The sequence below is a fragment of the Capsicum annuum genome, unplaced genomic scaffold (assembly GCF_002878395.1).
Source record: "Capsicum annuum cultivar UCD-10X-F1 unplaced genomic scaffold, UCD10Xv1.1 ctg5378, whole genome shotgun sequence".
NCBI classification, from domain to species: domain Eukaryota; kingdom Viridiplantae; phylum Streptophyta; class Magnoliopsida; order Solanales; family Solanaceae; genus Capsicum; species Capsicum annuum.
Genome location: NW_025861912.1, coordinates 25,324 through 40,029, shown reverse-complemented (window position 1 = coordinate 40,029; position 14,706 = coordinate 25,324). Strand labels below are relative to the sequence as shown.

At 43.6% G+C, this 14,706-nt stretch overlaps 2 pseudogenes; both read left to right on the top strand.

Annotated features, from left to right (window-relative positions):
• The first annotated feature begins 431 nt into the window (after positions 1-431).
• LOC124893101 lies at positions 432-587 on the top strand (annotated as a pseudogene).
• Positions 588-1,096: 509 nt separating this feature from the next.
• Positions 1,097-6,814, top strand: LOC124893098 (annotated as a pseudogene).
• Positions 6,815-14,706: the final 7,892 nt, after the last annotated feature.

Sequence of the window (14,706 nt, the reverse complement as noted above, 5' to 3'; positions counted from 1 at the left end):
CAACGCACCATGGCACAAAGGCACCAAGGCACCATGGCACCAAAGCACCATGGCACCGTGGCACCGTGCACCAAGGCACCGTGGCACCAAGGCACCATGGCACCGGGTGACAAGAAACCGTGGCGCCATGGCACGAAGGTACCATGGCACCATGGCATAGTGACACAAAGGCACCAAGGCACCGTGGCACATGGAAAAAAGGCACCATGGCTCAATGGCTCTATGTCACCAAGGCACCCTGGCGTCATGGCACCGTGGCACCTTGGCACCATGGCACCATGGCACCAAGGTAGCAAGGCACCATGGCACTAAGGCACTAAGGCACCGTGGCACTGTGGCACCGTGGTACCATGGCACCATGGCACCAAGGCACCATGGAACCATCCGCGACGTGCATTGGGGGGACCTATGTTTCTTTTGTAAACAAAAATGACTCTTGGCAACATATATCTCAGCTCTCACATCGATGAAGAACGTAGTAAAATACGATACTTGGTGTGAATTGCAAAATCCCGTGAACCATAGAGTATTTGAACGTAAGTTGCACCCGAAGACAGTATGCCGAGGGCACGTTTGCGTGGGCATCACGCATCGTGTTGCCCCCTTGCATCATGCGTCAATCATGGGGTGCACTGTTGTCGTAGGGTGGATACTGGCCTCCCATGCACCTCGAGCTCACGGCTGGCCTAAGTGTGAGTCCATGTCGACGGACATCGTGGAAAGTGGTGGTTGTATCTCAACTCTCTTTGTTGTTGCGGCTATAGCCCGTCGCGCGTCTGGACTCCAGGACCCTTTCGCGCTTAAGCACTCCGACCGCGACCCCATGTCACGCAGGATTACCCGCCGAGTTTAAGCATATCAATAAGCGGAGAAAAAGAAACTTTCAAGGATTCCCTTGGTAACGGCGAGGGAACTGGAAATAGCCCAGCCTTAGAATCGAGCAGCTCTGTCACCTGAATTGTAGTTTGGAGAAGCGTCCTCAGCGGTGGACCAGGCCCGACTCCCCTGAAAGGGGGAACCAGAGAGGGTGAGAGCCCCATTGCGCCCAGACCCTGTCACACCATGGGGTACTATCTAGGTGTTGGGTTGTTTGGGAATGTATCCAAAATCGGGCAATGAATTCCGTCCAATGCTAAATACGGGCGACAGTTCAATAGCGAACAAGTACTGTGAGGGAAAGATTAAAAGGACTTTGAAAAGAGAGTCAAAGAGTGATTGAAATTATCGGGAGGGAAGTGGATTGGGACCAACGATGCGCCCCGGTCGGATGTGAAATAGCAATAAACTGGTCCGTCGATCGACTCGGGGCGTGGACCAGCGTGGATTGGGAGGCATCTAAAGCCCAGGATCTTGATACGCTCGTGGAATTCCGTTTTCTCAATTGTGGCAGGCAGCGCGTGCCTCCAGCATGCTTTAGCATCTGCGCACGACGGGTTTTCGACCCGTCTTGAAAACCAGGATGTGGCGGTCAACAAAAATGTTAGAAAGTCTGTACACGTCGGTGGGAGCCTCGGGAAGAGTTATCTTTTCTATTTAACAGCCTGCCCACCTTTGAATTGGCTCAGCCGAAGGTAGGGTCCAGTGGATGGAAGAGCACCGCACGTCGCGTGTTGTCCGGTGCACTACCAGCGACCCTTGAAAATCTAGAGAACCTAATATCACCCATTACCGATCGTACTCATCACCACATCAAGTCTCCAAGGAGAACAACCTCTGGTCGATGGAAAAATATAGGCAAGGAAAGTCGGGAAAATGGATCCGTAACTTCTGGAAAAGGATTGGTATTGAGGGCTGGGCACGGAGGTCCCAGTCCCAAACCCATCGACTGTCGGTGGACTACTCGAGCTGCTCCTGCAGTGAGAGCGGGTTGCTGTGTGCCAGTCGGGGGATGGACTAGGAACGGTTCCATTGGAGGCATTCCCCGCGCGTCGAATAGCCAACTCAAAACTGGTATTAATAAGGGGAATCCAACTGTTTAATTAAAACAAAGAATTGTGATTCTCCCAACGGATGTTCACGTATTGTGATTTCTGCCCAGTGCTCTGAATGTCAAAGTGAAGAAATTCAACCAAGCACGGGTAAACGGCGGGAGTAACTATGACTCTCTTAAGGTAGTCAAATGCCTCCTCATTTAATTAGTGATACGCATGAATGGATTAAAGAGATTCACACTATCCCTGTCTACTATCTAGAGAAACCACAGCCAAGGGAACGGGCTTGGCAGAATCAGCGGGGAAAGAATACCCTCTGGAGCTTGACTCTACTCTGACTTTATGAAATGACTTAAGAGGTGTAGTATAAGTGGGATCCGAATAGAGAAAGTGATATACCACTACTTTTAACGTTATTTTACTTATTTTGTGAATCGAAAGTGGGGCACTGCCCCTCTTTTTTGACCCAAGGCTTGCTCTGCGGGCCGATTCGGGCGGAAGACGTTGTCAAGTGGGGAGTTTGGATGGGACAGCACATCTGGTAAAAGATAATGCAGGTGTCCTAAGATGAGCTTTACGAGAACAGAAATATCGTGTGGAACAGAAGGGTAAAAGCTTGTTTGATTCTGATTTCCAGTACAAATACGAACCATGAAAGCATGGCCTAACGATCCTTTAGACCTTCAGAATTCGAATCTAGAGAAGTCAGAAAAGTGTTACCACAGGGATAACTAGCCTGTTGCAGCCAAGCGATCATAGTGGCGTCGCTTTTTCATCATGTGAACCAGATTTCACCAAGTGTTGGGCTGTTCACCCACCAATAGGGAACGTGAGCTTGGTATAGACCGTCGTGAGATAGGTTAGTTTTACCTTACTTATGACAGTATCGCAGTAGTAATTAAACCTAGTATGAGAGGAAATGTTGATTCACACAATTTGTCATCGCACTTGGTTGAAAAGCCAATGGTGCAAAGCTACCGTCTGCTGGATTATGACTGAATGCCTCTACGTCAGAATCTGAGCTAAAAGCGATGCATGCAACCGCTGTCCACTTTCTGACCCACAGTTGGGGCTTCATCCCGCAAGGAAACGTGTCGTTTGCTAAGCAACCACGGCGAAAGAGTCGCGGTGTCCACCTTGAAGTGTAATTTCAATCGAGCGGCAGGTAGAATCCTTTGCAAATGACTTAAATATGAGATGGGGTATTGTAAGTGGAAGAGTGTCCTTGCTGCCACGATCCACTGAGATTCATCCCTTTGTCGCTCTTGTTCGTCCTTCCCAATCCAATCCAATTATTTTTCCGTCCATCTCTAAAGGAGGTTTGTGCATCTGTCCTTGAAAAGTACCACTAAGTGTTGTGAGTTCACCTCACTCGAGTTATCCTGTTGTTTTTCAAGTGTCGCATGCGTTCTATTCTAAATAGTTAAGCAGATGATATCAATTGGCCTTTCGCACAAAACAACGGCATCACAACTAGAGGTTTCCCGCTATACGGAGTGCTGTTTGAATGCTCAGCGATGCACCGAGAACAACGTCGGTGTGTGGAGACATGTCACAATTAGAGGTTTTTGTGACCGTCAAGTGCAATGCTAGAGGTACGTCCAATGACAAACGCCGACGGACATATAGTGGCCTACCGTGGTGGTGTCTTTGTCAAGTTGGATATCAGTGCACTGACACTATCGCCCCCAAATCACCATGGGCACAAGGAACCAACGCACCATAGAACCAAGGCATGAAGGCGCCATGGCACCAACAAACCATGGCACAAAGGCACCAAGGAACCATGGCCCCAAGGCACCGTGGAACCATGGCACCAAGGCACCATGGCACCGTGGCACCATGCACCAAGGCACCGTGGCACCATGACACCCGGCAGCAAGGCACTGTGGCACCATGGTACGAAGTCACCGTGGCACCATGGCACAGTAGCACCAAGGAACCAAGGCACCGTGGCACCATGGTACAAAGGCACCATGGCTCAATGGCTCTATATCACCAAGGCACCGTGGCTTCATGGTATCATGGCACTGTGGCATCAAGGCACCATGGGACCGTGGCATCGTGGCACTGTGGCACCATGGCACCGTGTCACCATGGCACCAAGGTACGAAGGCAGCGAGGCACCGTGGCACCAAGGCACTAAGCCATAGTGGTACTGTGGCACCATTACACCACAGCACCATGGTACCAAGGCACCATGGCACCGTGGCACCATGGCACCATGGCACTGTGGCTCTATGGAAGCAAGGAACCACCGTACCAAAATCAAAAGAGCATAAAACTACGTTCGATTATCCAAATATTTTGCTGACGTTCATTCATCTTCCTCACCGTTGCATGCTCATTTTTTTACATATCCGCTCTACTTATTTATTTTAAATATATTTCAATGTTACCTCATATGTTGTGACGGTTTTCTTAATGTCCCATTGCCTTTTTTTCAATTTTTTTTAATATCCTTTTATATCGTTACGTTATTCGTACAGATATGCACTCAATTATTGGTTTAAGGTTATTTTATTCTAATATTTATATTTTGGGGTTGTTACTTATCTGTTTTATTATGGGTGATGTTTCTAATGTTCCCACGTTATCTTTATATTTTTTTCAATCTTTTATTTAATATTCTTAAATTTAAATATTTTATACCATTACGTTATATGTACAAATATGCACTCGATAGTTGGTTTAAAGTTAGTTCGTGCGCTGGAAATATTTTCCTTATGTATTTATATTTTTATAAATATTTTTTCTATTTTTGAATTATTTTTACTTAGTATTTGGATTTTCATAAATGATATTTGAAAAAAAATACTTTCTTAATGAATCTGCAGCGAGCGCCGGCAGCTGGCGTGGGCGGCGCCCGTGCATAAGCCTCGACGTGCCTTTATCTCCTCTGCTCTCCCCAAGGGTGGGCTATCGTGTTAAGCGGGACTTGTTTCATCCTAGCAACGTCAGTATGGGCAGCAGCGCACGGCATCTATTCTTGGGCATTGGGGCTGGTGCTTGGCATGCATCAACGGAGCATTTGGCCGCACGACGCATGAGTATTATTTGGTATGTGTAGTTAGGTTGGATCCCTGCTCGAGCAGCAACGTCCTGACCCACCTGCCATCTCAATCACGGGGCAAGCGCAATTTAGGTTTTCTCGAAGTCGGTTTCCTGTGCTGCATACCTAATGCCCAAGCATTACCAAGTTTTATCGATTGCCTTTTTCCCCTCACATTTCGTGCGCGCGGTGAATCGAAAGGACATCCTCGTGTCCCATGCCTTCCTTGCTTCGTCGTGCGGTCATGGTCCATGAGTGGCATTCAAGATTCTTGGATGCACTAGATGTAGAGGGCATGGGGTCTTTATCGACTCCTATCTACCCTGTACTATGCTCCTTGCAAACGATGATCACGCTTGCCTTGAATCCGTCTGCACCATCACGGGCAGGCCTGGCTCATGTAATGCCAGCGTCGATGAGGAATGCTACCTGGTTGATCCTGCCAATAGTCATATGCTTGCCTTAAAGATTAAACCGTGTATGTGTAAGTATGAACAAATTCAAACTATGAAACTGCGAATGGCTTATTAAATCAGTTATTATTTGTTTGATAGTAACTACTACTCGAATAACCTTAGTAATCTAGAGCTAATACGTGCAGCAAAATGCGACATCTGGAAGGGATGCACTTATTAGATAAAAGGTCGACGCGGGCTCTGCCCGTTGCTGCAATGATTCATGATAACTCGATGGATCGCATGGCCATCGTGCCGGCGATGTATCATTTAAATTTCTGTCCTATCAAGTTTCGATGGTAGGATAGTGGCTTACCATGGTGGTGAAGGGTGATGGAGAATTAGGGTTCAATTTTGGAGAGGGAGCCTAAGAAATGGCTACCACATCCAAGGAAGGCAGCAGGCGCGCAAATTACCCAATCCTGACACAGGGAGGTAGTGACAATAAATAACAATACGGGGCTTAATGAGTCTAGTAATTGGAATGAGTACAATCTAAATCCCGTAAAGTGAATCCATTTGAGGGAGAGTCTGGTGCCAGCAGCCGCAGTAATTCCATCACCAATAGCTTATATTTAAGTTGTTGCAGTTAAAAATCTCAAAGTTGGACTGTGGGATTGGTCGGCCGGTCCACCTATGGTATGCATTGGTTGTCTCGTACCTTTCATCGACGATGTGGTCCTGGCCTTAACTTGCTGGGTCTTACCTACGGCGCTGTAACTTTGAAGAAATTAGAGTGCTTAAAGCAATCTTACGCTCTGTATACATTAGCATCGCATAACATTATAGGATTTCGGTCCTATTTTGTTCGCCTTTGGGATCGGAGTAATGATTAACAGGGACAGTCAGGGGCATTTGTATTTCATAGTCATAGGTTAAATTATTGGATTTATGAAATATGAATAACTGCGAAAGTATTTTTGAAGGATGTTTTCATTAATAAAGAATGAATGTTGGGGGATCGAAGGCGATCAGATACCGTCCTAGTCTCAATCATAAATGATGCCGACCAGGGATCGAAGGATGTTGCTTTTAGGACTCCACCGGCACCTTATGAGAAATCAAAGTTTTTGGGTTCCGATGGGAGTATGACCGCAAGGCTAAAACTTAAAGAAATTGACAGAAGGGCACCACCAGGAGTGGAGCCTGTGGCTTAATTTGATTCAACACGGGGAAACTTACTAGGTCCGGACATAGTAAGATTGACAAACTGAGAGCTCTTTCTTGATTCTATGGGTGGTGATGCATGTCCGTTCTTAGTTGGTGGAGTGATTTGTCTGGTTAATTTTGTTAATGAACGAGACCTCAGCCTGCTAACTAGCTATGCGGAGGTATCCCTTCGCATCCAGCTTCTTAGAGGGACTACGGCCTTTTAGGCTGCGGATGGTTAAGTGCAATAATAGGTCTTTGATGCCCTTTGCGCACTAAGGACCCTGGCCTGTGGGCTCCCCATTTGACCCATCTTGAAAAATGAACCAAGGAGTCTGACATGTGTGTGAGTGAATGGGCGAGTAAACCCGTAAGGCGTAAGGAAGCTAATTGGTGGTATCCCCCGAAGGGTGCACCGCCGACCGACCTTGATCTTCTGAGAAGGGTTATAGTTTGAGCATACCTGTCGGGACCCGAAAGATGGTGAACTATGCCTGAGTGGGGCGAAGCCAGAGGAAACTTAGGTGGAGGCCCATAGTGATACTGACGTGCAAATCATTCATCTGACTTGGGTGTAGGGCCCGTGGCTGCTTTGTCGAGCCATGCCACGGAATCAAGAGCTCCAAGTGGGCCATTTTTGGTAAGCAAAACTGGCGATGCGGGATGAACCGGAAGCCGGGTTACGATGCCACACTATGCGCTAACCTAGAACCTAAAAAGGGTGTTGGTCGATTAAGACAGCAGGATGGTAGTCATAGAAGTCAAAATCCACTAAGGAGTGTGTAAAAACTGACCTACCGAATAAACTAGCCTCGAAAATGGATGGCACTTGGATCGGGATGTGGCGTTAGTGGGAGCCTTGGGAAGAGTTATCTTTTCTGTATAACAGCCTGCCCACCCTAGAATCGGCTCAATCGGAGGTAGGGTCCAGCGACAGGAAGAGCACCGCACGTCGTGTGGTGTCCCTTAATAATCCAGAGGACCAAATACCGTCCACGCCCAATCGTAGTTATAAACACATCAGTTCTCCAAGGGGAACAACCTCTGGTCGAGGGAACAATGTAGGAAAGAAAAGTCGGCAAAATGGATCCGTAACTTCTGGATAAGGATTGGCACTGAGGGCTGGGCATGGGGGTCCCAGTCTCGAAACTCATCGGTTGTTGGTGGACTACTCGAGCTGCACCCGCAGTGAGAGTGGGTCGCGGTGTGCCAATCGGGGGATGGACTGGGAACGGTTCCTTCGGGGGCCTACCCCGCACGTTGAACAGCCTACTCAGAACTCGTACGGACAAGGGGAATCCGACTTTTTAATTAAAACAAAGCATTGCGATGGTCCCAATGGATTTTCACGCACTGTGATTTCTGCCCAGTGCTCTGAATGTCAAAGTGAAGAAATTCAATCAAGCGCGGGTAAACGGCGGGAGTAACTATGACTCTCTTAAGGTAGACAAATGCCTCATCATCTAATTATGGATTAACGAGATTCCCACTGTCCCTGTCTACTATCCAGCGAAACCAAAACCAAGGGAACGGGCTTCGCAGAATCAGCGGGGAAAGAAGACCCTCTTGAGCTTGACTCTACTCTGACTTTGTCAAATGACTTGAGAGATGCAGTATAAGTGGGACTCGAAAGGTAAAAGTGAAATACCACTACTTTTAACGTTATTTTACTTATTCTGTGAATTGGAAGCGGGGCACTGCCTCTCTTTTTGGACCCAAGCCTAGCTCTGCAGGCCGATCTAGGTGGAAGACATTGTCAGGTGGGGAGTTTGGCTAGGGCTTCACATCTGTTAAAAGATAACGCAGGTGTTCTAAGATGAGCTCAACATGAACAAAAATATCGTGTGAAATAGAAGGGAAAAAGCTCGTTTGATTCTAATTTCCAGTACGAATACAAACCATGAAAACGTGGACTAACGATCCTTTAGACCTTCGGAATTCGAAGCTAGAGGTGTTAGAAAAGTGTTACCATAGGGATAACTAGCCTGTTGCAGCGAAGTATTCATAGCGACGTTGCTTTTTCATCCTTCGATGTCGGCTCTTCCTATCATTGTGAAGCAAAATTCACCAAGTGTTGGACTGTTCACCCATCAATAGGGACCGTGAGCTGGGTTTATACCATCGTGAGACAGGTTAGTTTTGCCCTACTTATGATAGTGTCGAAGTAGTAATTCAACCTAGTACGAGAGGAAACATTGATTCACATAATTTGTCATCACACTTGGTTGAAAAGCCAGTGGAGTAAAGCTAATGTGTGCTGGATTATGACCGAACACCTCTAAGTTAGAATCCGGGCTAAAAGCAACGCATATGTCCGCTGTCCACTTGCCGACCCACAGTAGGGGCCTCAGTCCCCAAGGGCACGTGTCGTTTGCTAAGCCACCGCTGCAGAAAAGTCACAATGGCCGCATTGAAGAATAATTTCCATCGAGCGGCGGGTAGAATCCTTTGCAGACGACTTAAATATGCGACGGGGTATTGTAAGTGGATGAGTGGCCTTGCTGCCATGATCCATTGAGATTCATCCCTTTATCGCTCTGGTTCGTCCCTTCCCATCCAATCCAATCATTTTCCCGTCCATCTCCGAAGGAGGTTTATGCGTCTGTCCTAGAAAAATCCAACTGAATGTTGTGAGTTCTCATCACCCGAGTTAGCCTTTTATTTTTCAAGTTTCGCATGTATTCCATTCCAAGTAGTTAAGTACATGATATCAAGTGGCCTTTCTCGCAAAAAAAGGGCATCACAACTAGAGGCTTTCCATGATGCGAAGTGCGGCTTAAGTGCTCAGCAACGCACCGAGAACAACATCAGTGCGTGAAGGCATGTGGCAATTAGAGGATTTTGTGACCGCCGAGTGCAATGCTAGAGGCACGTCCAAGACGGAGATATAGTGGCCTACTATGGTGGTATCTTTATCAAGTTGGATATTCGTACACCAGCACCATCGCCCCCAAATCCCCATGGGACCAAAGAACCAATGCACCATGGAACCAAGGCACAAAGGCACCATGGACCAAGGCACCGTGGCACCATGGAACCGACACACCATGGCATAGTGGCACCGTGCACTAAGTTACCTTGGCACCAAGCACCAAGGCACCGGGTAGTAAGGCACCTTGGAACCATGGCACAAAGGCTCCGTGGCACCATGGCACAGTAGCACGAAGGCATCAAGGCACCGTGACACCATGGCACAAAGGCACCATGGCTCAATGGCTCTATGTCATCAAGGCACTATGGCGTCATTGCACCGTGGCACCAAGGCACTGTGGCACTGCGGCACCATGGCAACAAGGCACCAAGGTAGGAAGGCACCGTGGCACCAAGGCACTAAGGCACCGTGGCACTGTGGCACCATGGCACCATGGCACCATGGAGCCCAGGCACCGTGGCACGAAGGCACCAATGCACCAATGCACCAAGGCACCAAGGCACCGTGGCACTGTGGCACTATCCCTATCTACTATCCAGCAAAACCACATCCAAGGGAATAAGCTTGGAAGAATCATCGAGTAAAGAAGACCTTCTTGAGCTTGACTCTACTCCGACTTTGTAAAATGACTTGAGAGGTGTAGTATAAGTGGGAGACGAAAGGCAAAAGTGAAATACCACTACTTTTAACTTTATTTTACTTATTTCATAAATCTAAAGTGGAGCACTACCCCTCTTTTTGGACCCAAGGCTTGCTCTACGAGCCGATCTACGCGGAAGACATTGTCAGGTGGGGAGTTTGGCTAGAGTGGCACATTTTTTAAAAGATAATGCAGGTATTCCAAGATGAGCTCAACGAGACCAGAAATATCATGTGGAACCAAAGGGTAAAAACTCATTGATTCTGATTTCTAGTACGAATACAAACCATGAAAGCGTGGCCTAACGATCCTTTAGACCTTCGAAATTCAAAGCTAGAGGTGTCAGAAAAGTGTTACCACAGGGATAACTGGCCTATTGCAGCCAAGCATTCATAGCGACGTTGCTTTTTCATCCTTTAATGTTGGCTCTTCCTATCATTGTGAAGCGAAATTCACCAAGTGTTAGACTGTTCACCCACCAATAGGGAATGTGAGTTAGGTTTAGACCGTTGTGAGATAGGTTAGTTTTACCCTACTTATGACAGTGTCGTAGTAGTAATTCAACCTAGTATGAGAGGAAATGTTGATTCACACAATTTGTCATCGCGCTTGGTTGACAAACAATTAGCGCAAAGCTACCGTGTGCTGGATTATGACTGAACAACTCTTAGTCAGAAGCTGGTCTAGAAACAATGCATGCACCCGCTATCCGCATACCGACCCACAGTAGGAGCCTTGGCCCCCAAGGGCACATGTCATTTGCTAAGCCACTGCGGCGGAAGTCGCGGTGGCCGCCTGGAAGTACAATATCCATCGAACGTTGGGTAGATTCCTTTGCAGATGACTTAAATATGCGACGGGGTATTTTAAGTAGAAGAATGGCCTTGCTGCCACGATCCACTGAGATTCATTCCTTTGTCGCTCTAGTTCATCCCTCCCCATCCAATCCAATCATTTTTCCTTCTATCTCCAAAGGAGGTTTGTACATCCGTCGAAAAATCCCACTAAGTGTTGTGAGTTCACCTCACCCAAGTTAGCCTTTTGTTTTTCAAATGTCACCTGCGTTCTATTCCAAATAGTTAAGTATATGATATCAAGTGGCCTTTCACGCAAAACAACATCATCGCAACTAGAGGTTTTTTGTGATACAGAGTGCGGCTTAAGTGCTCAGCGATGCGCCTAGAACAACGTCGGTGCATTGAGGCATATCACAATTAGAGTTTTTTATGACTGTTGAGTGCAATGCTAGAGACACGTCCAATGACAAATGCCAACGGACATACAGCGGCCTACCATGGTGGTGTCTTTGTCAAGTTGGATATCCATGCACCGGCACCATCACCCCTAAATCATCATGGGCACAAGGAACCAAGGCACAAAGGCATCATGGCACCAACGCACCATGGCACAAAGGCACTGTGGCACCGTGGCACCATGGCACCGTGGCACCGTGCACCAAGGAACCGTAAAAGACTGGCCATAGAAAATAGATTGAATGGAATGATTGATAATGCCATACTTTGAAGTTTTTTGTGCACTTATCAGAAGTTAATTTTTTCTGAAAAATGCTTTTCGTGTTTTTAAATTTGCATTAATTGTTATTCTTAATTTTGGAAGGATGTTCACAACATAGTGACTGATCATTTTATTTGTGGTGTTGTGCTAATATACAATTATTTAATTTTGCAATTTCTTTCGGTTGTCGAATCTCAGGAGGTATTCCTAGAGATTGGTGGTATGAGTTCTTCAGTATATTCAATTTGAATCAGGTCGAGCATGCCAAAGAGCCCTATGCTGAGGTGTTCTGTAGACTTTTATAAGTTAAATTCAACTTTTCTTTTTATTGAGACTACTATAATCTAAATGAATATTTTTTTTATAAATTCTCATGCTTCACAAAATATGGACAATGTGGTACCTCAAGTCCCATATGTTGTGCCAGTTAGCTGTCTTACTATGCATCGTTTGGTCCTTATTTTATAGATTACAATGTCTCCCTTATGATGTCAATATGTTGTCCTAACGATAGGCACATAACATATCACCTGCGGTGCCGGACTTTAGTCCTTAGAGATCGCAAGAGCAATGCCCTATTGATCAAACTGTGGAGATGGAACCAAATTCCCGTGCCCTTAAAAAGATTAAGCTTTCGGTACCAAAACCTTCGAAAGCAATTCGTTGTATTGGTTTCAAATACGTTGCGTTCATATTTTAGAATCTTTTGTCTTTGATCTTGACAACACATGTGAGCTCACCTAAGAAGTTTATCCTCTAATATGTCGACTTAACATGCATTTTTGAACTAGAATACTAATGTCAATTTTTGTTAGTATATGAAAATGTTATGGCTGTATGGATGATCTGTTTGTTAATTATAAGTTGTTCAAGGACAATTAAATAGTTCTCCGTTGTAACAGAAACTCATATTAGATTCTTTGTTGATGACCGTTATCAGTTGTTCTGTCGTCTCCAGCTCTAGGATGCAGCAAACTCCCTAGTCTATTAAATATCTCGCGATTTTCCGATCTTCCTCTTGGCATGGCATTAAGAAGGTGATAAGTTTGAGAAAGATCATAATTCGTTAGCTATTAAACCGTATATGTAGGCTATATGTGTCATGAACTAAGACAGATGAGTTTCTTTTACTTAATTTGAAGCAACGTAGTACCATCATGAAATGTAATTACAGAAAAATATAAATAACCAATAAAAATATAATTATCTTGAAAAAATATATATTATACTATAAATAATTAAAATTGTACTACGCTATAATGGATTGCAGTGCTATGTTATATACGTATGTAGAGGACTGTGCAAAAAATTAAAATAATAATAAATTGATAAAAATTCTAATATTTTTGAAATAAAGGGTAATTATCAATGAATCATGTAAAATTAAAATATGACAATAAATGAGTAAAAATTATAAAAATTAATTATTATTAATAATTTATTAATAATTGCAAAAATGTATGTGGAGTATAAAAAATGGAGAAGATGAATTGTGTGTGTGAATAAAAAAAAATGAAAGAGTCTCGTGTGTGTTTCTTAACCATTCCTAAAAATAATTAGCGCCCTTTATTGACAACAGTTAGCCCACCTTTGTTGACCAAATTAATAAATAAATAAATAAATAATAAAATAAAAGCATGAATTGAACTTTTGAGTTATTATTTAATATATAAAAAATATCAATCCATCATTGTCTATCTTTTTCAGAGTTAACATGATTTCAAATTGATTAATCTATTGAGCTATATATTTAAAATAATTAAATTGACTAAATTTTGCAAAACTTATTAAATAACATATAAAAATAATAAATGCCAATATATAATTACAAATATATATAAATATAAATAATAAAATATATATATATGTCATTCTATAAATAATTAAAATTATACTGTACAGTAAAAAATTGCAGTGTTATCTTATGTACAAATGCAATTGACTGTGCATAAATATTAAAATAATAATAAACTGATAAAAACTCTAAAATTGATGAAATTAAAGATAATTATCAATAAATTAAAATATGACAATAAATGAGCCAAATTATAAAATAATGATAATTACCAATAATTTATTAACAATTACTAAAAATATGTGAAAAATGCATATTAGCCATTTAATGATTAGGGAGCCTAAATGCGTTAATTTCACATTTAGAGAGCCAAAATTGGGTGTCAACATTAAGTGCGTGACAATTTTCTATTGAACGAAACTAAATTAGTTAAAATGTTAATTCCAATTAAGAATCAACTAAAACCACCTGATCTAAACCCTAAAAAATCAATCATAATATTGATCAGTGAATGGTGTGTAGTATGTGGCGTGAACTGGTGTCTCACGAAAAATGCACTTGTCAGTGGTTGCAAGACTATTTGATGTATAAAAACAAAAATAATAACAATAATCTAGGAAAAATTGTAGTATTTTTTTAATACAAACTAAACGTGTCAGGTAAAATGAAATGGGGGAAGTAACAAGATAGTGGAGAAAATTGAAGGAAAGCTGTCAGTTAAATCTTGAATAAAGGATCGGTGACAATGGCAAACTTAAAGGGTCAAACATAATTAGGAAACTTGATTAAGTTAATTTTGGACTTCATTAATATTTTCAAAACTTTCTAATCTTTTCAAAAATATAAATCAACCCACACCCATCTCCTCTCCAAATCAACCATCTCTCCCCCCTCTCTCTCTCGATAGTTTCTCATAACCAACAGTTCTGCAAAATTCTCCTTTCAATCCCCGACGACTTTAACCTCCGGCGACAAATAGTTGGGTTTTAAGTTTCTTTTCGACATTCAACCATCAATCGACATAACAGCCTTGCTCTCCGCCCACAACAACTTTGAATTCTTCATCATCCCTTTTCTTTTTTTCACAGGTAAAAAATTATGTCCTTTTTAGTTTTGATGAAAATGAGGAACTTGATCCAACTTCTCTTCTAATATTGGTTAACATTTTCAATATTAATTGCTTTAATTTAAAATTTCGTCTGAATAAAACCCTAATTTCTAAAATTTCTTATCTTCT